Genomic DNA, 24,943 nt, shown 5'->3' with positions numbered 1-24,943 from the left:
GAGTGCTTCGAATGGCTTGTTACAGAAGTGGCTGCCTCCATCACTAATGACAGCCCTTGGAGTACCAAACCTTGTGAAAATATTATCCTTCAAGAACTTGAGCACCACCTTATGATCATTGGTTTTGGTGGCTATGGCTTCCACCCATTTAGACACATAATCAACAGCAACAAGTATGTAAGTACAACCAAAGGAAGATGGGAATGGTCCCATGAAATCAATACCCCACACATCGAAGAGCTCCACAACAAGTATGCTATTCAATGGCATTTCGTTCCTGCGACTTATGTTCCCCATCCTTTGACACCTATCACACTTAACACAAAAATTAAACGCATCTTTGAATAGAGTGGGCCAAAAGAAACCAGATTGGAGAATTTTAAGTGCTGTTTTCTTAGCTCCAAAGTGACCTCCACAAGCCAATTCGTGGCTATGCCTAAGTATGCTTTCTTGCTCTTCTTCTGGAACACATCTTCTGATGAGTTGATCCGGGCAATGCTTGAATAAGAAAGGTTCATCCCAGACATAATGTTTCACCATGGAAAAGAACTTCTTCTTGTCCTGAGAAGTTAGATCATTTCTAAGAACACCACAAGCAAGATAATTAACAAAATCAGCATACCATGGTTCTTTGACTTGGGCAGCATATAGTTGTTCATCAGGGAAAGTCTCATTCAAGGGTAGCACAGCTTCTCCTTTTTCTTCAACCACAATTCTGCTCAAATGATCAGCTACCACATTCTCACATCCCTTCTTGTCTCGAATTTCCAAATCGAACTCTTGCAGCAAGAGAATCCATCTAATCAAGCGTGGTTTTGCGTCCTTCTTAGTGAGCAAGTATCTAAGAGCTGCATGGTCAGAATAAACAATTACTTTAGAACCAACAAGATAAGAACGAAATTTTTCTAAAGCAAAAACCACAGCAAGGAACTCCTTCTCTGTTGTGGAGTAGTTGATTTGAGCATCATTCAAGGTCCGGCTAGCATAATGAATCACATGGGGGAGCTTGTTCTTCTTTTGACCTAAAACTGCACCAATAGCAAAGTCAGAGGCATCACACATTATTTCAAATGGTAAAGACCAATCTGGAGCTATGATAATAGGGGCTGAAGTTAGCTCCCTCTTCAAGGTAGTAAAGGCTTCCATGCAAGCTTCATTAAACTCAAAAACAGCATCCTTAGCAAGGAGATTACACAATGGCCTTGTAATGCTTGAGAAATTTTTGATGAACCTTCTATAGAATCCAGCATGACCTAGAAAGCTTCTAATTCCTTTCACAGAGGTAGGGGGTGGCAGATTTGAGATGAGATCGATCTTGGCTTTATCCACTTCAATTCCCTTGCTTGAAATCACATGGCCTAGCACAATGCCTTGTCTCACCATGAAGTGACACTTCTCCCAATTCAAAATCAGGTTTGTTTCCTGGCATCTTTTAAGCACTAGAGACAAGTGGTGAAGACAATTATCAAAAGAGGAACCAAAAACTGAAAAATCATCCATAAATACCTCAATGAATCGTTCCACCATATCTGAAAAGATTGACATCATGCATCTTTGGAAAGTTGCTGGGGCATTGCACAAACCGAATGGCATCCTTCTATAAGCAAACGTACCAAATGGGCATGTGAATGTGGTTTTCTCTTGGTCTTCCAGAGCAATGGGAATTTGATTATAACCTGAAAAACCATCAAGAAAACAATAGTAAGCATGGCCAGATAAACGTTCAAGCATTTGATCAATAAAAGGCAAGGGGAAATGATCTTTTCTAGTGGATGTGTTCAACTTCCTGTAATCAATGCAAACTCTCCAACCAGTGATAGTTCGTGTAGGAACTATCTCATTCTTCTCATTCTTCACAACGGTGATTCCGGACTTCTTCGGAACAACTTGTACAGGGCTCACCCACTTAGAATCTGAAATTGGGTAGATGATTCCTACATCGAGTAGCTTTAAAACTTCAGCTCTAACCACCTCTTTCATGTTGGGATTTAGCCTCCTTTGGGCATCACGGGATGGTTTGCTATCTTCTTCCATTAGAATCCGGTGCATGCACATGCTTGGACTAATTCCTTTGATGTCTGCTATGGTCCACCCAATGGCTGTTTTATGCTCTTTTAGAACCTTAATTAAGCTCTCTTCTTCATGTGAGGTGAGACCTGCAGCAATTATAACAGGGAGAGTTTCGTTAGCACCCAAATAAGTATATTTAAGATGATTGGGCAGTGGTTTAAGTTCTAGCTTTGGTGGGGTGATAATGGATGGCTCCAATTTCGTGGATGATGGTCCAAGAGGCTCGAGTGGTGGCCTAAAGGATGGTGGGTATGGTTGAAACACTTCTAAGGCAGCCACCACTTCTTGGAACTCCGGTTCACAAAGATCTTCCTCTTCTTGTGTTAAGACAGCTTCTAGAGCATCATTAGACTTTCTCTGCAAAATTTTGGAAGAAACCTCATGATCCACAACATCAATTGAAAAGCAAGAATCAAGAGAGATAGAAGGTTGAGATAGAGCATTAAGCATTTTAAATTCAACAGTTTCACCCAGAACAGTCATGGAAAGGGTGCTATCTTTCACTTTGATAACTGTGTCTGCAGTGGCCATGAATGGCCTGCCTAGGAGAATGCGATCAACATGATCTCCATTTGGATTGTCTTCCATGTCCATCACTACAAAATCAGCAGGGAGAATTAGTGTATTAACTTGAACTAAAATATCTTCTACAATACCTTTTGGATATTTTATAGAATGATCAGCTAGTTCAAGTCGTATTGAAGTCTTCTTCATCCCTTCTAAGCCAAGCTTTTGATACAATGAATATGGCATTAGGTTGACACTTGCTCCCAAGTCCAACATGGCTCTTCCAACCTTATTGCCTCCAATGTTAATGGGAATGTCAAAGCTGCCAGGATCAACTAGTTTTGGTGGAAGCTTCCTTTGCAACACAGCACTTACATTCTGGTCAAGCTTTACATCTTCATTTGGAGCGAAATTGAGCTTGTGAGTTTTCAAGTCCTTGATGAACTTTCCATATGCAGGAATCTGTTCAATAACATCAAGCAAAGGCAAATTGATATTAACTTTACTCAAAATATCATAAATCTCTTTAAAAGCCTTATCTTGCTTTGCTTTCTTAAGACGGCCTGGAAATGGAATCGGTGGAACATATGGAGCGGGTGGCACGTATCTATCTTCTTGAAGATGTGGTGGCACAAATTTGTCATCTCTCTTATGCAATTGGAATTGTTTGGATTCCTGAGAATCTGATTTGGCATTAGGAGCAGATTGAGAAGTTTTGAGATGTTCCCCTTCTGTAGCCGTGGTCTCCTCCTCTTCATCTTCTACAATCACAACATCATTTGAAAGATTAGAATCAACTTTACTATCAATGATCTTACCTGATCTGAGCACATGAATGGCCTTGGCTTCTTGGTTCTTTGGATTGATCTCGGTTTGGCTTGGCCATTTCCCAGGTGCTCTTTGAGTTATTTCAGCAGCTAATTGGCCTATTTGAACTTCCAATTTGGCAATGGCAGCTTGTGTAGTTTGCTGGAAATTGGATTGGTTGATTGCCATCTGCTTAACTATATCCTCCAATGATGATGTTTGTTGTGGCTTTTGGAATGAAGGGGGATTGGCTTGATTCTGAGTATTCCTCCATGAAAAGTTTGGATGATTCCTCCAACCTGGATTATAACTTTGAGAGTATGGATCATTTCTTGGACCTTGGTTGTAGGAATTTACCAACTTAGCTTGCTCTTGCACAAATTCTGGATATCCAGCCCCAAGTGGACAAGCTATGGTAGCAGGGTCAGGAGTTTCGCAAATACTACACACTTCCTTCGGAGGGCTTCTTGAGTTTAATGCAAGAAGAGCATCTAGCTTTTGTTCTAGTTTTGAAATCTGCACACTAGAAGCATCATTAGAACCACTAATAACACGTTTACCTCTTGTATCCGTATGTTGGGTCTCCATTGCTATCTCCTCAAAGAGTTCGTATGTTTCTTCTGGAGTTTTGGTTTTAAAAGAACCACCTGCAAAATTGGTGACTATATTATGACTAGAAGGGGTTAGTCCTTTATAAAACATACGCATTTGAAGCTTCAATGGAATCCCATGATGAGGACATTGGTTGAGCAGCCCATTGAATCTCTCCCATGCTTCACAAAACGATTCATCATCTTGCTGTGCAAAATTTTGGGCTCGATCCGAAATCAATAGGTGTGAGAAATTGGACAATTCAAGTTCAACAGCAGTTCGTTGCTAATTGGAGTGGTTGGTGTATTCCAAACTTCTAGCGATTGAATTTCACTCAAAACTCACCAAATGACTCCTCCCACCATATTATGATGTTGCCCAAGTTTTGGGCTCGATCCGAAATCAATAGGTGTGAGAAATTGGACAATTCAAGTTCAACAGCAGTTCGTTCCTAATTGGAGTGGTTGGTGAATTCCATACTTCTAGCGATTGGATTTCACTCAAAACTCACCAAATGACTCCTCCCACCATATTATGATGTTGTCCAAGTTTTGGGCTCGATCCGAAATCAATAGGTGTTCCAAATTGGACAATTCAAATTCAACGGCAGTTCGTTCCTAATTGGAGTGGTTGGTGTATTCCATACTTCTAGCGATTGGATTTCACTCAAAACTCACCAAATGACTCCTCCCACCATATTATGATGTTGCCCAAGTTTTGGGCTCGATCCGAAATCAATAGGTGTTCCAAATTGGACAATTCAAGTTCAACGACAGTTCGTTCCTAATTGGAGTGGTTGGTGTATTCCATACTTCTAGCGATTGGATTTCCCTCAAAACTCACCAAATGATCCTCCCACCATATTATGCTGTTGCCCAAGATTTGGGCTCTATCCGAAATCAATAGGTGTTCCAAATTGGACAATTCAAGTTCAACGGCAGTTCGTTCCTAGTTGGAGTGGTTGGTGTATTCCATACTTCTAGCGATTGGATTTCACTCAAAACTAACCAAATGACTCCTCCCACCATATTAAGATGTTGCCCAAGTATTGGGCTCGATCCGAAATCAATAGGTGTGAGAAATTGGACAATTCAAGTTCAATGGCAGTTCGTTCCTAATTGGGGTGGTTGGTGTATTCCATACTTCTAGCGATTGGATTTCGCCCAAAACCCACCAAATGACTCCTCCCACCATATTATGATGTTGCCCAAGTTTTGGGCTCGATCCGAAATCAATAGGTATTCCAAATTGGACAATTCAAGTTCTACGGCAGTTCGTTCCTAATTGGGGTGGTTGGTGTATTCCATACTTCTAGCGATTGGATTTCGCCCAAAACCCACCAAATGACTCCTCCCACCATATTATGATGTTGCCCAAGTTTTGGGCTCGATCCGAAATCAATAGGTATTCCAAATTGGACAATTCAAGTTCTACGGCAGTTCGTTCCTAATTGGAGTGGTTGGTGTATTCCATACTTCTAGCGATTGGATTTCACTAAAAACTCACCAAATGACTCCTCCCACCATATTATGATGTTGCCCAAGTTTTGGGCTCGTTCCGAAATCAATAGGTGTTCCAAATTGGACAATTCAAGTACAACGGCAGTTCGTTCCTAATTGGAGTGGTTGGTGTATTCCATACTTCTAGCGATTGGATTGCACTCAAAACTCCCCAAATGACTCCTCCCACCATATTATCATGTTGCCCAAGTTTTGGGCTCGATCCGAAATCAATGGGTGTGAGAAATTGGACAATTCAAGTTCAATGGCAGTACGTTCCTAATTGGAGTGGATGGTTTATTCCATACTTCTAGCGATTGGATTTCACTCAAAACTTACCAAATGACTCCTCCCACCATATTATCATGTTGCCCAAGTTTTGGGTTCGAACCGAAATCAATAGGTGTGAGAAATTGGACAATTCAAGTTCAACGGCAGTTCGTTCCTAATTGGAGTGGTAGGTGTATTCCATACTTCTAGCGATTGGATTTCACTCAAAACTCACCAAATAACTCCTCCCACCATATTATGATGTTGCCCAAGTTTTGGGCTAGATCCGAAATCAATAGGTGTTCCAAATTGGGCAATTCAAGTTCAATGGAAGTTCGTTCCTAATTGGAGTGGTTGTTGTATTCCAAACTTCTAGCGATTGGATTGCACTCAAAACTCACCAAATGACTCCTCCCACCATATTATCATGTTGCCCAAGTTTTGGGCACGATCCGAAATCAATAGGGGTGAGAAATTGGACAATTCAAGTTCAATGGCAGTTCGTTCCTAATTGGAGTGGATGGTGTATTCCATACTTCTAGCGAATGGATTTCACTCAAAACTTACCAAATGACTCTTCCCACCATATTATCATGTTGCCCACGTTTGGGGTTCGAACCGAAATCAATAGGTGTGAGAAATTGGACAATTCAAGTTCAACGGCAGTTCGTTCCTAATTGGAGTGGTTGGTGTATTCCATACTTCTAGCAATTGGATTTCACTCAAAACACACCAAATGACTCCTCCCACCATATTATCTTGTTGCCCAAGTTTTGGGCTCGATCCGAAATCAATAGGTGTGAGAAATTGGACAATTCAAGTTCAACAGCAGTTCGTTGCTAATTGGAGTGGTTGGTGTATTCCATACTTCTAGCGATTGGATTTCACTCAAAACTCACCAAATGACTCCTCCCACCATATTATGATGTTGCCCAAGTTTGGGGTTCGAACCGAAATAAATAGGTGTGAGAAATTGGACAATTCAAGTTCAACGGCAGTTCGTTCCTAATTGGAGTGGTTGGTGTATTCCATACTTCTAGCGATTGGATTTCACTCAAAACTCACCAAATGACTCCTCCCACCATATTATCTTGTTGGCCAAGTTTTGGGCTCGATCCGAAATCAATAGGTGTGAGAAATTGGACAATTCAAGTTCAACAGCAGTTCGTTGCTAATTGGAGTGGTTGGTGTATTCCAAACTTCTAGCGATTGAATTTCACTCAAAACTCACCAAATGACTCCTCCCACCATATTATGATGTTGCCCAAATTTTGGGCTCGATCCGAAATCAATAGGTGTGAGAAATTGGACAATTCAAGTTCAACAGCAGTTCGTTCCTAATTGGAGTGGTTGGTGAATTCCATACTTCTAGCGATTGGATTTCACTCAAAACTCACCAAATGACTCCTCCCACCATATTATGATGTTGTCCAAGTTTTGGGCTCGATCCGAAATCAATAGGTGTTCCAAATTGGACAATTCAAATTCAACGGCAGTTCGTTCCTAATTGGAGTGGTTGGTGTATTCCATACTTCTAGCGATTGGATTTCACTCAAAACTCACCAAATGACTCCTCCCACCATATTATGATGTTGCCCAAGTTTGGGGTTCGAACCGAAATAAATAGGTGTGAGAAATTGGACAATTCAAGTTCAACGGCAGTTCGTTCCTAATTGGAGTGGTTGGTGTATTCCATACTTCTAGCGATTGGATTTCACTCAAAACTCACCAAATGACTCCTCCCACCATATTATGATGTTGCCCAAGTTTTGGGCTCGATCCGAAATCAATAGGTGTTCCAAATTGGACAATTCAAGTTCAACGACAGTTCGTTCCTAATTGGAGTGGTTGGTGTATTCCATACTTCTAGCGATTGAATTTCCCTCAAAACTCACCAAATGATCCTCCCACCATATTATGCTGTTGCCCAAGATTTGGGCTCTATCCGAAATCAATAGGTGTTCCAAATTGGACAATTCAAGTTCAACGGCAGTTCGTTCCTAATTGGAGTGGATGGTTTATTCCGTACTTCTAGCGATTGGATTTCACTCAAAACTAACCAAATGACTCCTCCCACCATATTAAGATGTTGCCTAAGTATTGGGCTCGATCCGAAATCAATAGGTGTGAGAAACTGGACAATTCAAGTTCAACGGCAGTTCGTTCCTAATTGGAGTGGTTGGTGTATTCCATACTTCTAGCGATTGGATTTCACTCAAAACTCACCAAATGACCCCTCCCACTATATTATGATGTTGCCCAAGTTTTGGGCTCGATCCGAAGTCAATAGGTGTTCCAAATTGGACAATTCAAGTTCAATGGCAGTTCGTTCCTAATTGGGGTGGTTGGTGTATTCCATACTTCTAGCGATTGGATTTCGCCCAAAACCCACCAAATGACTCCTCCCACCATATTATGATGTTGCCCAAGTTTTGGGCTCGATCCGAAATCAATAGGTTTGAGAAATTGGACAATTCAAGTTCAACGGCAGTTCGTTCCTAATTGGAGTGGTTGGTGTATTCCATACTTCTAGCGATTGGATTTCACTCAAAACTCACCAAATGACTCCTCCCACCATATTATGATGTTGCCCAAGTTCGGGGTTCGAACCGAAATCAATAGGTGTGAGAAATTGGACAATTCAAGTTCAACGGCAGTTCGTTCCTAATTGGAGTGGTTGGTGTATTCCATACTTCTAGCGATTGGATTTCACTCAAAACTCACCAAATGACTCCTCCCACCATATTATCTTGTTGCCCAAGTTTTGGGCTCGATCCGAAATCAATAGGTGTGAGAAATTGGACAATTCAAGTTCAACAGCAGTTCGTTGCTAATTGGAGTGGTTGGTGTATTCCAAACTTCTAGCGATTGAATTTCACTCAAAACTCACCAAATGACTCCTCCCACCATATTATGATGTTGCCCAAGTTTTGGGCTCGATCCGAAATCAATAGGTATTCCAAATTTGACAATTCAAGTTCTACGGCAGTTCGTTCCTAATTGGAGTGGTTGGTGTATTCCATACTTCTAGCGATTGGATTTCACTCAAAACTCACCAAATGACTCCTCCCACCATATTATGATGTTGCCCAAGTTTTGGGCTCGATCCGAAATCAATAGGTGTGAGAAATTGGACAATTCAAGTTCAACGGCAGTTCGTTCCTAATTGGAGTGGTTGGTGTATTCCATACTTCTAGCGATTGGATTTCACTCAAAACTCTCCAAATGACTCCTCCCACCATATTATGGTGTTGCCCAAGTTTTGGGCTCGATCCGAAATCAATAGGTGTGAGAAATTGGTCAATTCAGTTTCAACGAAAGTTCGTTCCTAATTGGAGTGGTTGGTGTATTCCAAACTTCTGGCGATTGGATTTCACTCAAAACTCTCCAAATGACTCCTCCCACCATATTATGATGTTGCCCAAGTTTTGGGCTCGATCCGAAATCAATAGGTGTGAGAAATTGGACAATTCAAGTTCAACAGCAGTTCGTTCCTAATTGGAGTGGTTGTTGTATTCCATACTTCTAGCGATTGGATTTCACTCAAAACTCACCAAATGACTCCTCCCACCATATTACGATGTTGCCCAAGTTTGGGGCTCAATCCAAAATCAATAGGTGTTCCAAATTGGACAATTCAAGTTCAACGGCAGTTCGTTCCTAATTGGAGTGGTTGGTGTATTCCATACTTCTAGCGATTGGATTTCACTCAAAACTCACCAAATGACTCCTCCCACCATATTATGACATTGCCCAAGTTTTAGGCTCGATCCGAAATCAATAGGTTTTCCAAATTGGACAATTCAAGTTCAACGGCAGTTCGTTCCTAATTGCAGTGGTTGGTGTATTCCATACTTCTAGCGATTGGATTGCACTCAAAACTCACCAAATGACTCCTCCCACCATATTATCATGTTGCCCAAGTTTTGGGCACGATCCGAAATCAATAGGGGTGAGAAATTGGACAATTCAAGTTCAATGGCAGTTCGTTCCTAATTGGAGTGGATGGTGTATTCCATACTTCTAGCGAATGGATTTCACTCAAAACTTACCAAATGACTCTTCCCACCATATTATCATGTTGCCCACGTTTGGGGTTCGAACCGAAATCAATAGGTGTGAGAAATTGGACAATTCAAGTTCAACGGCAGTTCGTTCCTAATTGGAGTGGTTGGTGTATTCCATACTTCTAGCAATTGGATTTCACTCAAAACACACCAAATGACTCCTCCCACCATATTATCTTGTTGCCCAAGTTTTGGGCTCGATCCGAAATCAATAGGTGTGAGAAATTGGACAATTCAAGTTCAACAGCAGTTCGTTGCTAATTGGAGTGGTTGGTGTATTCCAAACTTCTAGCGATTGAATTTCACTCAAAGCTCACCAAATGACTCCTCCCACCATATTATGATGTTGCCCAAGTTTTGGGCTCGATCCGAAATCAATAGGTGTGAGAAATTGGACAATTCATGTTCAACAGCAGTTCGTTCCTAATTGGAGTGGTTGCTGAATTCAATACTTCTAGCGATTGGATTTCACTCAAAACTCACCAAATGACTCCTCCCACCATATTATGATGTTGTCCAAGTTTTGGGCTCGATCCGAAATCAATAGGTGTTCCAAATTGGACAATTCAAATTCAACGGCAGTTCGTTACTAATTGGAGTGGTTGGTGTATTCCATACTTCTAGCGATTGGATTTCACTCAAAACTCACCAAATGACTCCTCCCACCATATTATGATGTTGCCCAAGTTTGGGGTTCGAACCGAAATAAATAGGTGTGAGAAATTGGACAATTCAAGTTCAACGGCAGTTCGTTCCTAATTGGAGTGGTTGGTGTATTCCATACTTCTAGCGATTGGATTTCACTCAAAACTCACCAAATGACTCCTCCCACCATATTATCTTGTTGGCCAAGTTTTGGGCTCGATCCGAAATCAATAGGTGTGAGAAATTGGACAATTCAAGTTCAACAGCAGTTCGTTGCTAATTGGAGTGGTTGGTGTATTCCAAACTTCTAGCGATTGAATTTCACTCAAAACTCACCAAATGACTCCTCCCACCATATTATGATGTTGCCCAAATTTTGGGCTCGATCCGAAATCAATAGGTGTGAGAAATTGGACAATTCAAGTTCAACAGCAGTTCGTTCCTAATTGGAGTGGTTGGTGAATTCCATACTTCTAGCGATTGGATTTCACTCAAAACTCACCAAATGACTCCTCCCACCATATTATGATGTTGTCCAAGTTTTGGGCTCGATCCGAAATCAATAGGTGTTCCAAATTGGACAATTCAAATTCAACGGCAGTTCGTTCCTAATTGGAGTGGTTGGTGTATTCCATACTTCTAGCGATTGGATTTCACTCAAAACTCACCAAATGACTCCTCCCACCATATTATGATGTTGCCCAAGTTTGGGGTTCGAACCGAAATAAATAGGTGTGAGAAATTGGACAATTCAAGTTCAACGGCAGTTCGTTCCTAATTGGAGTGGTTGGTGTATTCCATACTTCTAGCGATTGGATTTCACTCAAAACTCACCAAATGACTCCTCCCACCATATTATGATGTTGCCCAAGTTTTGGGCTCGATCCGAAATCAATAGGTGTTCCAAATTGGACAATTCAAGTTCAACGACAGTTCGTTCCTAATTGGAGTGGTTGGTGTATTCCATACTTCTAGCGATTGAATTTCCCTCAAAACTCACCAAATGATCCTCCCACCATATTATGCTGTTGCCCAAGATTTGGGCTCTATCCGAAATCAATAGGTGTTCCAAATTGGACAATTCAAGTTCAACGGCAGTTCGTTCCTAATTGGAGTGGATGGTTTATTCCGTACTTCTAGCGATTGGATTTCACTCAAAACTAACCAAATGACTCCTCCCACCATATTAAGATGTTGCCTAAGTATTGGGCTCGATCCGAAATCAATAGGTGTGAGAAACTGGACAATTCAAGTTCAACGGCAGTTCGTTCCTAATTGGAGTGGTTGGTGTATTCCATACTTCTAGCGATTGGATTTCACTCAAAACTCACCAAATGACCCCTCCCACTATATTATGATGTTGCCCAAGTTTTGGGCTCGATCCGAAGTCAATAGGTGTTCCAAATTGGACAATTCAAGTTCAATGGCAGTTCGTTCCTAATTGGGGTGGTTGGTGTATTCCATACTTCTAGCGATTGGATTTCGCCCAAAACCCACCAAATGACTCCTCCCACCATATTATGATGTTGCCCAAGTTTTGGGCTCGATCCGAAATCAATAGGTTTGAGAAATTGGACAATTCAAGTTCAACGGCAGTTCGTTCCTAATTGGAGTGGTTGGTGTATTCCATACTTCTAGCGATTGGATTTCACTCAAAACTCACCAAATGACTCCTCCCACCATATTATGATGTTGCCCAAGTTCGGGGTTCGAACCGAAATCAATAGGTGTGAGAAATTGGACAATTCAAGTTCAACGGCAGTTCGTTCCTAATTGGAGTGGTTGGTGTATTCCATACTTCTAGCGATTGGATTTCACTCAAAACTCACCAAATGACTCCTCCCACCATATTATCTTGTTGCCCAAGTTTTGGGCTCGATCCGAAATCAATAGGTGTGAGAAATTGGACAATTCAAGTTCAACAGCAGTTCGTTGCTAATTGGAGTGGTTGGTGTATTCCAAACTTCTAGCGATTGAATTTCACTCAAAACTCACCAAATGACTCCTCCCACCATATTATGATGTTGCCCAAGTTTTGGGCTCGATCCGAAATCAATAGGTATTCCAAATTTGACAATTCAAGTTCTACGGCAGTTCGTTCCTAATTGGAGTGGTTGGTGTATTCCATACTTCTAGCGATTGGATTTCACTCAAAACTCACCAAATGACTCCTCCCACCATATTATGATGTTGCCCAAGTTTTGGGCTCGATCCGAAATCAATAGGTGTGAGAAATTGGACAATTCAAGTTCAACGGCAGTTCGTTCCTAATTGGAGTGGTTGGTGTATTCCATACTTCTAGCGATTGGATTTCACTCAAAACTCTCCAAATGACTCCTCCCACCATATTATGGTGTTGCCCAAGTTTTGGGCTCGATCCGAAATCAATAGGTGTGAGAAATTGGTCAATTCAGTTTCAACGAAAGTTCGTTCCTAATTGGAGTGGTTGGTGTATTCCAAACTTCTGGCGATTGGATTTCACTCAAAACTCTCCAAATGACTCCTCCCACCATATTATGATGTTGCCCAAGTTTTGGGCTCGATCCGAAATCAATAGGTGTGAGAAATTGGACAATTCAAGTTCAACAGCAGTTCGTTCCTAATTGGAGTGGTTGTTGTATTCCATACTTCTAGCGATTGGATTTCACTCAAAACTCACCAAATGACTCCTCCCACCATATTACGATGTTGCCCAAGTTTGGGGCTCAATCCAAAATCAATAGGTGTTCCAAATTGGACAATTCAAGTTCAACGGCAGTTCGTTCCTAATTGGAGTGGTTGGTGTATTCCATACTTCTAGCGATTGGATTTCACTCAAAACTCACCAAATGACTCCTCCCACCATATTATGACATTGCCCAAGTTTTAGGCTCGATCCGAAATCAATAGGTTTTCCAAATTGGACAATTCAAGTTCAACGGCAGTTCGTTCCTAATTGCAGTGGTTGGTGTATTCCATACTTCTAGCGATTGGATTTCACTCAAAACTCACCAAATGACTCCTCCCACCATATTATGACATTGCCCAAGGTTTAGGCTCGATCCGAAATCAATAGGTTTTCCAAATTGGACTATTCAAGTTCAACGGCAGTTCGTTCCTAATTGCAGTGGTTGGTGTATTCCATACTTCTAGCGATTGGATTTCACTCAAAGCTCAACAAATGACTCCTCCCACCATATTATGATGTTGGCCAAGTTTTGGGCTCGAACCGAAATCCATAGGTGTTCCAAATTGGACAATTCAAGTACAACGGCAGTTCGTTCGTAATTGGAGTGGTTGGTGTATTCCATACTTCTAGCGATTGGATTTCACTCAAAACTCACCAAATGACTCCTCCCCCCATATTATGATGTTGCCCAAGTTTTGGGCTCGATCCGAAATCAATAGGTGTGAGAAATTGGACAATTCAATTTCAACGGCAGTTCGTTCCTAATTGGAGTGGTTGGTGTATTCCATTCTTCCAGCGATTGGATTTCACTCAAAACTCACCAAATGACTCCTCCCACCATATTATGACATTGCCCAAGTTTTAGGCTCGATCCGAAATCAATAGGTTTTCCAAATTGGACTATTCAAGTTCAACGGCAGTTCGTTCCTAATTGCAGTGGTTGGTGTATTCCATACTTCTAGCTATTGGATTTCACTCAAAGCTCAACAAATGACTCCTCCCACCATATTATGATGTTGGCCAAGTTTTGGGCTCGATCCGAAATCCATAGGTGTTCCAAATTGGACAATTCAAGTACAACGGCAGTTCGTTCGTAATTGGAGTGGTTGGTGTATTCCATACTTCTAGCGATTCGATTTCACTCAAAACTCACCAAATGACTCCTCCCCCCATATTATGATGTTGCCCAAGTTTTGGGCTCGATCCGAAATCAATAGGTGTGAGAAATTGGACAATTCAATTTCAACGGCAGTTCGTTCCTAATTGGAGTGGTTGGTGTATTCCATTCTTCCAGCGATTGGATTTCACTGAAAACCCACCAAATGACTCCTCCCACCATATTACGAGGTTGCCCAAGTTTGGGGCTCGATCCGAAATCAATAGGTGTGAGAAATTGGACAATTCAAGTTCAACAGCAGTTCGTGGCTAATTGGAGTGGTTGGTGTATTCCAAACTTCTAGCGATTGAATTTCACTCAAAACTCACCAAATGACTCCTCCCACCATATTATGATGTTGCCCAAGTTTTGGGCTTGATCTGAAATCAATAGCTGTGAGAAATTGGACAATTCAAGTTCAACGGCAGTTCGTTCCTAATTCGATTGGTTGGTGTATTCCATACTTCTAGCGATTGGATTTCACTCAAAAATCACCAAATGACTCCTCAAACCATATTATGACATTGCCCAAGTTTTAGGCTCGATCCGAAATCAATAGGTTTTCCAAATTGGACAATTCAAGTTCAATGGCAGTTCGTTCCTAATTGCAGTGGTTGGTGTATTCCATACTTCTAGCGATTGTATTTCACTCAAAACTCACCAAATGACTATTGCCACCATATTACGATGTTGGCCAAGTTTTGGGCTCGATCCGAAATCAATAGGTGTTCCAAATTGGACAATTCAAGTACAACGGCAGTTCGTTCGTAATTGGAGTGGTTGGTGTATTCCATACTTCTAGCGATTGGATTTCACTCAAAACTCACCAAATGACTCCTCCCGCCATATTACGACATTGCCCAAGTTTTAGGCTCGATCCGAAATCAATAGGTTTTCCAAATTGGACAATTCAAGTTCAACGGCAGTTCGTTCCTAATTGCAGTGGTTGGTGTATTCCATACTTCTAGCGATTGGATTTCACTCAAAACTCACCAAATGACTCCTCCCACCATATTATGATGTTGCCCAAGTTTTGGACTCGATCCGAAATCAATAGGTTTTCCAAATTTGACAATTAGAGTTCAACGGCAGTTCGTTCCTAATTGGAGTTATTGGTGTATTCCATACTTCTACCGATTGGATTTAACACAAAACTCACCAAATGACTCCTCCCACCATATTATGATGTTGCCCAAGTTTTGGGCTAGATCCGAAATCAATAGGTGTTCCACATTCGACAATTCAAGTTCAACGGCAGTTCGTTCCTAATTGGATTGGTTGGTGTATTCCAAACTTCTAGCGATTGGATTTCACTCAAAACTCACAAAATGACTCCTCCCACCATATTATGATGTTGCCCAAGTTTTGGGCTCGATCCGAAATCAATAGGTGTTCCAAATTGGACAATTCAAGTTCAACGGCAGTTCGTTCCTAATTGGAGTGGTTGTTGTATTCCATACATCTAGCGATTGTATTTCACTCAAAACTCACCAAATGACTCCTGCCACCATATTATGATGTTGCCCAAGTTTTGGGCTCGATCCGAAATCAATAGGTGTTCCTAATTGGACAATTCAAGTTCAACGGCAGTTCGTTCCTAATTGGAGTGGTTGGTGTATTCCATACTTCTAGCAATTGGATTTCTCTCAAAACTCACCAAATGACTCCTCCCACCATATTATGATGTTGCCCAAGTTTGGGGCTCGATCCGAAATCAATAGGTGTTCCAAATTGGACAATTCAAGTTCAACGGCAGTTCGTTCCCAATTGGAGTGGTTGGTGTATTCCATACTTCTAGCGATTTGATTTCACTCAAAACTCACCAAATGACTCCTCCCACCATATTATGATGTTGACCAAGTTTTGGACTCGATCCGAAATCTATAGGTGTTCCAAATTGGACAATTCAAGTTCAACGGCAATTCGTTCCTAATTGAAGTGGTTGGTGTATTCCATACTTCTAGCGATTGGATTTCACTCAAAACTCACCAAATGACTCCTCCCACCATATTATGATGTTGCCCAAGTTTTGGGCTCGATCCGAAATCAATAGGTGTTCCAAATTGGACAATTCAAGTCCAACGGCAGTTCGTTCCTAATTGGATTGGTTGGTGTATTCCATACTTCTAGCGATTGGATTTCACTCAAAACTCACAAAATGACTCCTCCCACCATATTTTGATGTTGCCCAAGTTTTGGGCTCGATCCGAAATCAATAGGTGTTCCAAATTGGACAATTCAAGTTCAACGGCAGTTCGTTCCTACTTGGAGTGGTTGGTGTATTCCATACTTCTAGCGATTGGATTTCACTCAAAACTCACCGAATGACTCATCCCACCATATTATGATGGTGCCCAAGTTTGGGGCTCGATCCGAAATCAATAGGTGTGAGAAATTGGACAATTCAAGTTCAAGGGCAGTTCGTTCCTAATTGGAGTGGTTGGTGTATTCCATATTTCTAGCGATTGGATTTCACTAAAAACTCACCAAATGACTCCTCCCACCATATTATGATGTTGCCCAAGTTTTGGGCTCGATCCAAAAGCAATAGGTGTTCCAAATTTGACAATTCAAGTTCAACGGCAGTACGTTCCTAATTGGAGTGGTTGGTGTATTCCATTCTTCCAGCGATTGGATTTCACTCAAAACTCACCAAATGACTCCTCCCACCATATTATGACATTGCCCAAGTTTTAGGCTCGATCCGAAATCAATAGGTTTTCCAAATTGGACTATTCAAGTTCAACGGCAGTTCGTTCCTAATTGCAGTGGTTGGTGTATTCCATACTTCTAGCTATTGGATTTCACTCAAAGCTCAACAAATGACTCCTCCCACCATATTATGATGTTGGCCAAGTTTTGGGCTCGATCCGAAATCCATAGGTGTTCCAAATTGGACAATTCAAGTACAACGGCAGTTCGTTCGTAATTGGAGTGGTTGGTGTATTCCATACTTCTAGCGATTGGATTTCACTCAAAACTCACCAAATGACTCCTCCCCCCATATTATGATGTTGCCCAAGTTTTGGGCTCGATCCGAAATCAATAGGTGTGAGAAATTGGACAATTCAATTTCAACGGCAGTTCGTTCCTAATTGGAGTGGTTGGTGTATTCCATTCTTCCAGCGATTGGATTTCACTGAAAACCCACCAAATGACTCCTCCCACCATATTACGAGGTTGCCCAAGTTTGGGGCTCGATCCGAAATCAATAGGTGTGAGAAATTGGACAATTCAAGTTCAACAGCAGTTCGTGGCTAATTGGAGTGGTTGGTGTATTCCAAACTTCTAGCGATTGAATTTCACTCAAAACTCACCAAATGACTCCTCCCACCATATTATGATGTTGCCCAAGTTTTGGGCTTGATCTGAAATCAATAGCTGTGAGAAATTGGACAATTCAAGTTCAACGGCAGTTCGTTCCTAATTCGATTGGTTGGTGTATTCCATACTTCTAGCGATTGGATTTCACTCAAAAATCACCAAATGACTCCTCAAACCATATTATGACATTGCCCAAGTTTTAGGCTCGATCCGAAATCAATAGGTTTTCCAAATTGGACAATTCAAGTTCAATGGCAGTTCGTTCCTAATTGCAGTGGTTGGTGTATTCCATACTTCTAGCGATTGTATTTCACTCAAAACTCACCAAATGACTATTGCCACCATATTACGATGTTGGCCAAGTTTTGGGCTCGATCCGAAATCAATAGGTGTTCCAAATTGGACAATTCAAGTACAACGGCAGTTCGTTCGTAATTGGAGTGGTTGGTGTATTCCATACTTCTAGCGATTGGATTTCACTCAAAACTCACCAAATGACTCCTCCCACCATATTACGACATTGCCCAAGTTTTAGGCTCGATCCGAAATCAATAGGTTTTCCAAATTGGACAATTCAAGTTCAACGGCAGTTCGTTCCTAATTGCAGTGGTTGGTGTATTCCATACTTCTAGCGATTGGATTTCACTCAAAACTCACCAAATGACTCCTCCCACCATATTATGATGTTGCCCAAGTTTTGGACTCGATCCGAAATCAATAGGTTTTCCAAATTTGACAATTAGAGTTCAACGGCAGTTCGTTCCTAATTGGAGTTATTGGTGTATTCCATACTTCTACCGATTGGATTTAACACAAAACTCACCAAATGACTCCTCCCACCATATTATGATGTTGCCCAAGTTTTGGGCTAGATCCGAAATCAATAGGTGTTCCACATTCGACAATTCAAGTTCAACGGCAGTTCGTTCCTAATTGGATTGGTTGGTGTATTCCAAACTTCTAGCGATTGGATTTCACTCAAAACTCACAAAATGACTCCTCCCACCATATTATGATGTTGCCCAAGTTTTGGGCTCGATCCGAAATCAATAGGTGTTCCAAATTGGACAATTCAAGTTCAACGGCAGTTCGTTCCTAATTGGAGTGGTTGTTGTATTCCATACATCTAGCGATTGTATTTCACTCAAAACTCACCAAATGACTCCTGCCACCATATTATGATGTTGCCCAAGTTTTGGGCTCGATCCGAAATCAATAGGTGTTCCTAATTGGACAATTCAAGTTCAACGGCAGTTCGTTCCTAATTGGAGTGGTTGGTGTATTCCATACTTCTAGCAATTGGATTTCTCTCAAAACTCACCAAATGACTCCTCCCACCATATTATGATGTTGCCCAAGTTTGGGGCTCGATCCGAAATCAATAGGTGTTCCAAATTGGACAATTCAAGTTCAACGGCAGTTCGTTCCCAATTGGAGTGGTTGGTGTATTCCATACTTCTAGCGATTTGATTTCACTCAAAACTCACCAAATGACTCCTCCCACCATATTATGATGTTGACCAAGTTTTGGACTCGATCCGAAATCTATAGGTGTTCCAAATTGGACAATTCAAGTTCAACGACAATTCGTTCCTAATTGGAGTGGTTGGTGTATTCCATACTTCTAGCGATTGGATTTCACTCAAAACTCACCAAATGACTCCTCCCACCATATTATGATGTTGCCCAAGTTTTGGGCTCGATCCGAAATCAATAGGTGTTCCAAATTGGACAATTCAAGTCCAACGGCAGTTCGTTCCTAATTGGATTGGTTGGTGTATTCCATACTTCTAGCGATTGGATTTCACTCAAAACTCACAAAATGACTCCTCCCACCATATTTTGATGTTGCCCAAGTTTTGGGCTCGATCCGAAATCAATAGGTGTTCCAAATTGGACAATTCAAGTTCAACGGCAGTTCGTTCCTACTTGGAGTGGTTGGTGTATTCCATACTTCTAGCGATTGGATTGCACTCAAAACTCACCGAATGACTCATCCCACCATATTATGATGTTGCCCAAGTTTTGGCCTCGATCCGAAATCAATAGGTGTTCCAAATTGGACAATTCAAGTTCAACGGCAGTTCGTTTCTAATTGGAGTGGTTGGTGTATTCCATACTTCTAGCAATTGGATTTCACTCAAAACTCACCAAATGACTCCTCCCACCATATTATGATGTTCCCCAAGTTTTGGGATCGATCCGAAATCAATAGGTGTTCCAAATTGGACAATTCAAGTTCAACGGCAGTACGTTCCTAACTGGAGTGGTTGGTGTATTCCATACTTCTAGCGATTGGATTTCACTCAAAACTCACCAAATGATTCCTCGCACCATATCATGTTGTTGCCCAAGTTTTGGGCTCGATCCGAAATCAATAGGTGTTCCAAATTGGACAATTCAAGTTCAACGGCAGTTCGTTCCTAATTGGAGTGGTTGGTGTATTCCATACTTGTAGCGATTGGATTTCACTCAAAACTCACCAAATGATTCCTCGCACCATATCATGTTGTTGCCCAAGTTTTGGGCTCGATCCGAAATCAATAGGTGTTCCAAATTGGAAAATTCAAGTTCAACGGCAGTTCGTTCCTAATTGGAGTGGTTGGTGTATTCCATACTTCTAGCGATTGGATTTCACTCAAAACTCACCAAATGACTCCTCCCACCATATTATGATATTGCCCAAGTTTTGGGCTCGATCCGAAATCAATAGGTGTTCCAAATTGGACAATTCAATTTCAACGGCAGTTCGTTCCTAATTGGAGTGGTTGGTGTATTCCATACTTCTAGCGATTGGATTTCACTCAAAACTCTCCAAATGAATCCTCCCACCATATTATAATGTTGCACAAGTTTAGGGTTCGATCCGAAATCAATAGGTATTAGAAATTGGACAATTCAAGTTCAACGGCAGTTCGTTCCTAATGGGAGTGGTTGGTGTATTCCATACTTCTAGCGATTGGATTTCACTCAAAACTCCCCAAATGACTCCTCCCACCATATTATGATGTTGCCCAAGTTTAGGGTTCGACCCGAAATCAATAGGTATTAGAAATTGGACAATTCAAGTTCAACGGCAGTTCGTTTCTAATGGGAGTGGTTGGTGTATTCCATACTTCTAGCGATTGGATTTCACTTAAAACTCACAAAATGACTCCTCCCACCATATTATGATGTTGCCCAAGGTTTGGGCCTGATCCGAAATCAATAGGTGTTCCAAATTGGACAATTCAAGTTCAACGGCAGTTCGTTCCTAATTGGAGTGGTTGGTGTATTCCATACTTGTAGCGATTGGATTTCACTCAAAACTCACCAAATGATTCCTCGCACCATATCATGTTGTTGCCCAAGTTTTGGGCTCGATCCGAAATCAATAGGTGTTCCAAATTGGAAAATTCAAGTTCAACGGCAGTTCGTTCCTAATTGGAGTGGTTGGTGTATTCCATACTTCTAGCGATTGGATTTCACTCAAAACTCACCAAATGACTCCTCCCACCATATTATGATATTGCCCAAGTTTTGGGCTCGATCCGAAATCAATAGGTGTTCCAAATTGGACAATTCAATTTCAACGGCAGTTCGTTCCTAATTGGAGTGGTTGGTGTATTCCATACTTCTAGCGATTGGATTTCACTCAAAACTCTCCAAATGAATCCTCCCACCATATTATAATGTTGCACAAGTTTAGGGTTCGATCCGAAATCAATAGGTATTAGAAATTGGACAATTCAAGTTCAACGGCAGTTCGTTCCTAATGGGAGTGGTTGGTGTATTCCATACTTCTAGCGATTGGATTTCACTCAAAACTCCCCAAATGACTCCTCCCACCATATTATGATGTTGCCCAAGTTTAGGGTTCGACCCGAAATCAATAGGTATTAGAAATTGGACAATTCAAGTTCAACGGCAGTTCGTTTCTAATGGGAGTGGTTGGTGTATTCCATACTTCTAGCGATTGGATTTCACTTAAAACTCACAAAATGACTCCTCCCACCATATTATGATGTTGCCCAAGGTTTGGGCCTGATCCGAAATCAATAGGTGTGAGAAATTGGACAATTCAAGTTCAACGGCAGTTCGTTCCTAATTGGAGTGGTTGGTGTATTCCATACTTCTAGCGATTGGATTTCACTCAAAGTCACCAAATGACTCCTCCCACCATATTATGATGTTGCCCAAGTTTGGGGCTCGATCCGAAATCAATAGGTGTGAGAAATTGGACAATTCAAGTTCAACGGCAGTTCGTTCCTAATTGGAGAGGTTGGTGTATTCCATACTTCTAGCGATTGGATTTCACTCAAAACTCACCAAATGACTCCTCCCACCATATTATGATGTTGCCCAAGTTTTGGGCTCGATCCGAAATCAATAGGTGTGAGAAATTGGACAATTAAAGTTCAACGGCAGTTCGTTCCTAATTGGAGTGGTTGGTGTATTCCATACTTCTAGCGATTGGATTTCACTCAAAACTCACCAAATGATTCCTCGCACCATATCATGTTGTTGCCCAAGTTTTGGGCTCGATCCGAAATCAATAGGTGTTCCAAATTGGACAATTCAAGTTCAACGGCAGTTCGTTCCTAATTGGAGTGGTTGGTGTATTCCATACTTCTAGCGATTGGATTTCACTCAAAACTCACCAAATGACTCCTCCCACCATATTATGATATTGCCCAAGTTTTGGGCTCGATCCGAAATCAATAGGTGTTCCAAATTGGACAATTCAATTTCAACGGCAGTTCGTTCCTAATTGGAGTGGTTGGTGTATTCCATACTTCTAGGGATTGGATTTCACTCAAAACTCTCCAAATGAATCCTCCCACCATATTATAATGTTGCACAAGTTTAGGGTTCGATCCGAAATCAATAGGTATTAGAAATTGGACAATTCAAGTTCAACGGCAGTTCGTTCCTAATGGGAGTGGTTGGTGTATTCCATACTTCTAGCGATTGGATTTCACTCAAAACTCCCCAAATGACTCCTCCCACCATATTATGATGTTGCCCAAGTTTAGGGTTCGACCCGAAATCAATAGGTATTAGAAATTGGACAATTCAAGTTCAACGGCAGTTCGTTTCTAATGGGAGTGGTTGGTGTATTCCATACTTCTAGCGATTGGATTTCACTTAAAACTCACAAAATGACTCCTCCCACCATATTATGATGTTGCCCAAGGTTTGGGCCTGATCCGAAATCAATAGGTGTGAGAAATTGGACAATTCAAGTTCAACGGCAGTTCGTTCCTAATTGGAGTGGTTGGTGTATTCCATACTTCTAGCGATTGGATTTCACTCAAAGTCACCAAATGACTCCTCCCAACATATTATGATGTTGCCCAAGTTTGGGGCTCGATCCGAAATCAATAGGTGTGAGAAATTGGACAATTCAAGTTCAACGGCAGTTCGTTCCTAATTGGAGAGGTTGGTGTATTCCATACTTCTAGCGATTGGATTTCACTCAAAACTCACCAAATGACTCCTCCCACCATATTATGATGTTTCCCAAGTTTTGGGCTCGATCCGAAATCAATAGGTGTGAGAAATTGGACAATTAAAGTTCAGCGGCAGTTCGTTCCTAATTGGAGTGGTTGGTGTATTTCATCCTTCTACCGATTGGATTTCACCCACAACTCACCAAATGACTCCTCCCACCATATTATGACGTTGCCAAAGTTTGGGGCTCGATCCGAAATCAATAGGTGTTCCAAATTTGACAATTCAAATTCAACGGCAGTTCGTTCCTAATTGGAGTGGATGGTGTATTCCATACTTCTAGCGATTGGATTTCACTCAAAACTAACCAAATGACTACTCCCACCATATTTTGATGTTGCCCAAGATTTGGGCTCGATCCAAAATCAATAGGTGTGAGAAATTAGACAATTCAAGTTCAACGGTAGTTCGTTCCTAATTTGAGTGGTTGGTGTATTCCACACTTCTAGCGATTGGATTTCTCTCAAAACTCACCAAATGACTCCTCCCACCATATTACGTTGTTGCACAAGTTTGGGGTTCGATCCGAAATCAATAGGTGTTAGAAATTGGACAATTCAAGTTCAACGGCAGTTCGTTCCTAATGGGAGTGGTTGGTGTATTCCATACTTCTAGCGATTAGATTTCACTCAAAACTCACCAAATGACTCCTCCCACCATATTATGATGTTGCCCAAGTTTGGGGCTCGATCCGAAATTAGTATGTGTGAGAAATTGGACAATTCAAGTTCAACGGCAGTTCGTTCCTAATTGGAGTGGTTGGTGTATTCCATACTTCTATCGATTGGATTTCACTCAAAACTAACCAAATGACTCCTCCCACCATATTATGATGTTGCCCAAGTTTTGGGCTCGATCGGAAATCAATAGGTGTTCCAAATCGGACAATTCAAGTTCAACGGCAGTTCGTTCCTAATTGGAGTGGTTGGTGTATTCCATACTTCTAGCGATTGGATTTCAGTCAAAACTCACCAAATGACTCCTCCCACCATATTATGATGTTGCTCAAGTTTTGGGCTCGATCCGAAATCAATAGGTGTGAGAAATTGGACAATTCAAGTTCAACGGCAGTTCGTTCCTAATTGGAGTGGTTGGTGTATTCCATACTTCTAGCGATTGGATTTCACTCAAAACTCACCAAATGACTCCTTCCACCATATTATGATGTTGCCCAAGTTTTGGGCTCGATCCGAAATCAACAGGTGTGAGAAATTGGTCAATTCAATTTCAACGACAGTTCGTTCCTAATTGGAGTTGTTGGTGTATTCCATACTTCTAGCGATTGGATTTCACTCAAATCTCACCAAATGACTCCTCCCACCATATTATGATGTTGCCCAAGTTTTGGGCTCGATCCGAAATCAATAGGTGTTCCAAATCGGAAATCTCAAGTATAACGGCAGTTCGTTCCTAACTGTAGTGATTGGTGTATTCCATACTTCTAGCAATTGGATTTCACTCAAAACTCACCAAATGACTCCCCACACCATATTATGATGTTGCCCAAGTTTTGGCCTCGATCCGAAATCAATAGGTGTTCCAAATTGGACAATTCAAGTTCAACGACAGTTCGTTCCTAATTGGAGTGGTTGGTGTATTCCATACATCTAGCGATTGGATTTCACTCAAAACTCCCCAAATGACTCCCCACACCATATTATGACATTGCCCAAGTTTTGGGCTCGATCCGAACTCAATAGGTGTGAGAAATTGGGCAATTCAAGTTCAACGGCAGTTCGTTCCTAATTGCAGTGGTTGGTGTATTCCATACTTCTAGCGATTGGATTTCACTCAAAACTCACCAAATGACTCCTCCCACCATATTATGATGTTACCCAAGTTTTGG

At 41.4% G+C, this 24,943-nt stretch overlaps 1 pseudogene; it reads left to right on the top strand.

Moving 5' to 3' along the window:
* Positions 1-4,108: 4,108 nt before the first annotated feature.
* On the top strand, positions 4,109-4,201 carry LOC148294231 (small nucleolar RNA R71; annotated as a pseudogene).
* The last annotated feature ends 20,742 nt before the right edge of the window (positions 4,202-24,943 follow it).

This window comes from Prunus avium, chromosome 5 (assembly GCF_965620075.1).
Source record: "Prunus avium chromosome 5, drPruAviu1.hap1.1, whole genome shotgun sequence".
Classification (NCBI taxonomy): Eukaryota; Viridiplantae; Streptophyta; class Magnoliopsida; order Rosales; family Rosaceae; genus Prunus; species Prunus avium.
This window is presented reverse-complemented; position numbering and strand designations above follow the sequence as displayed.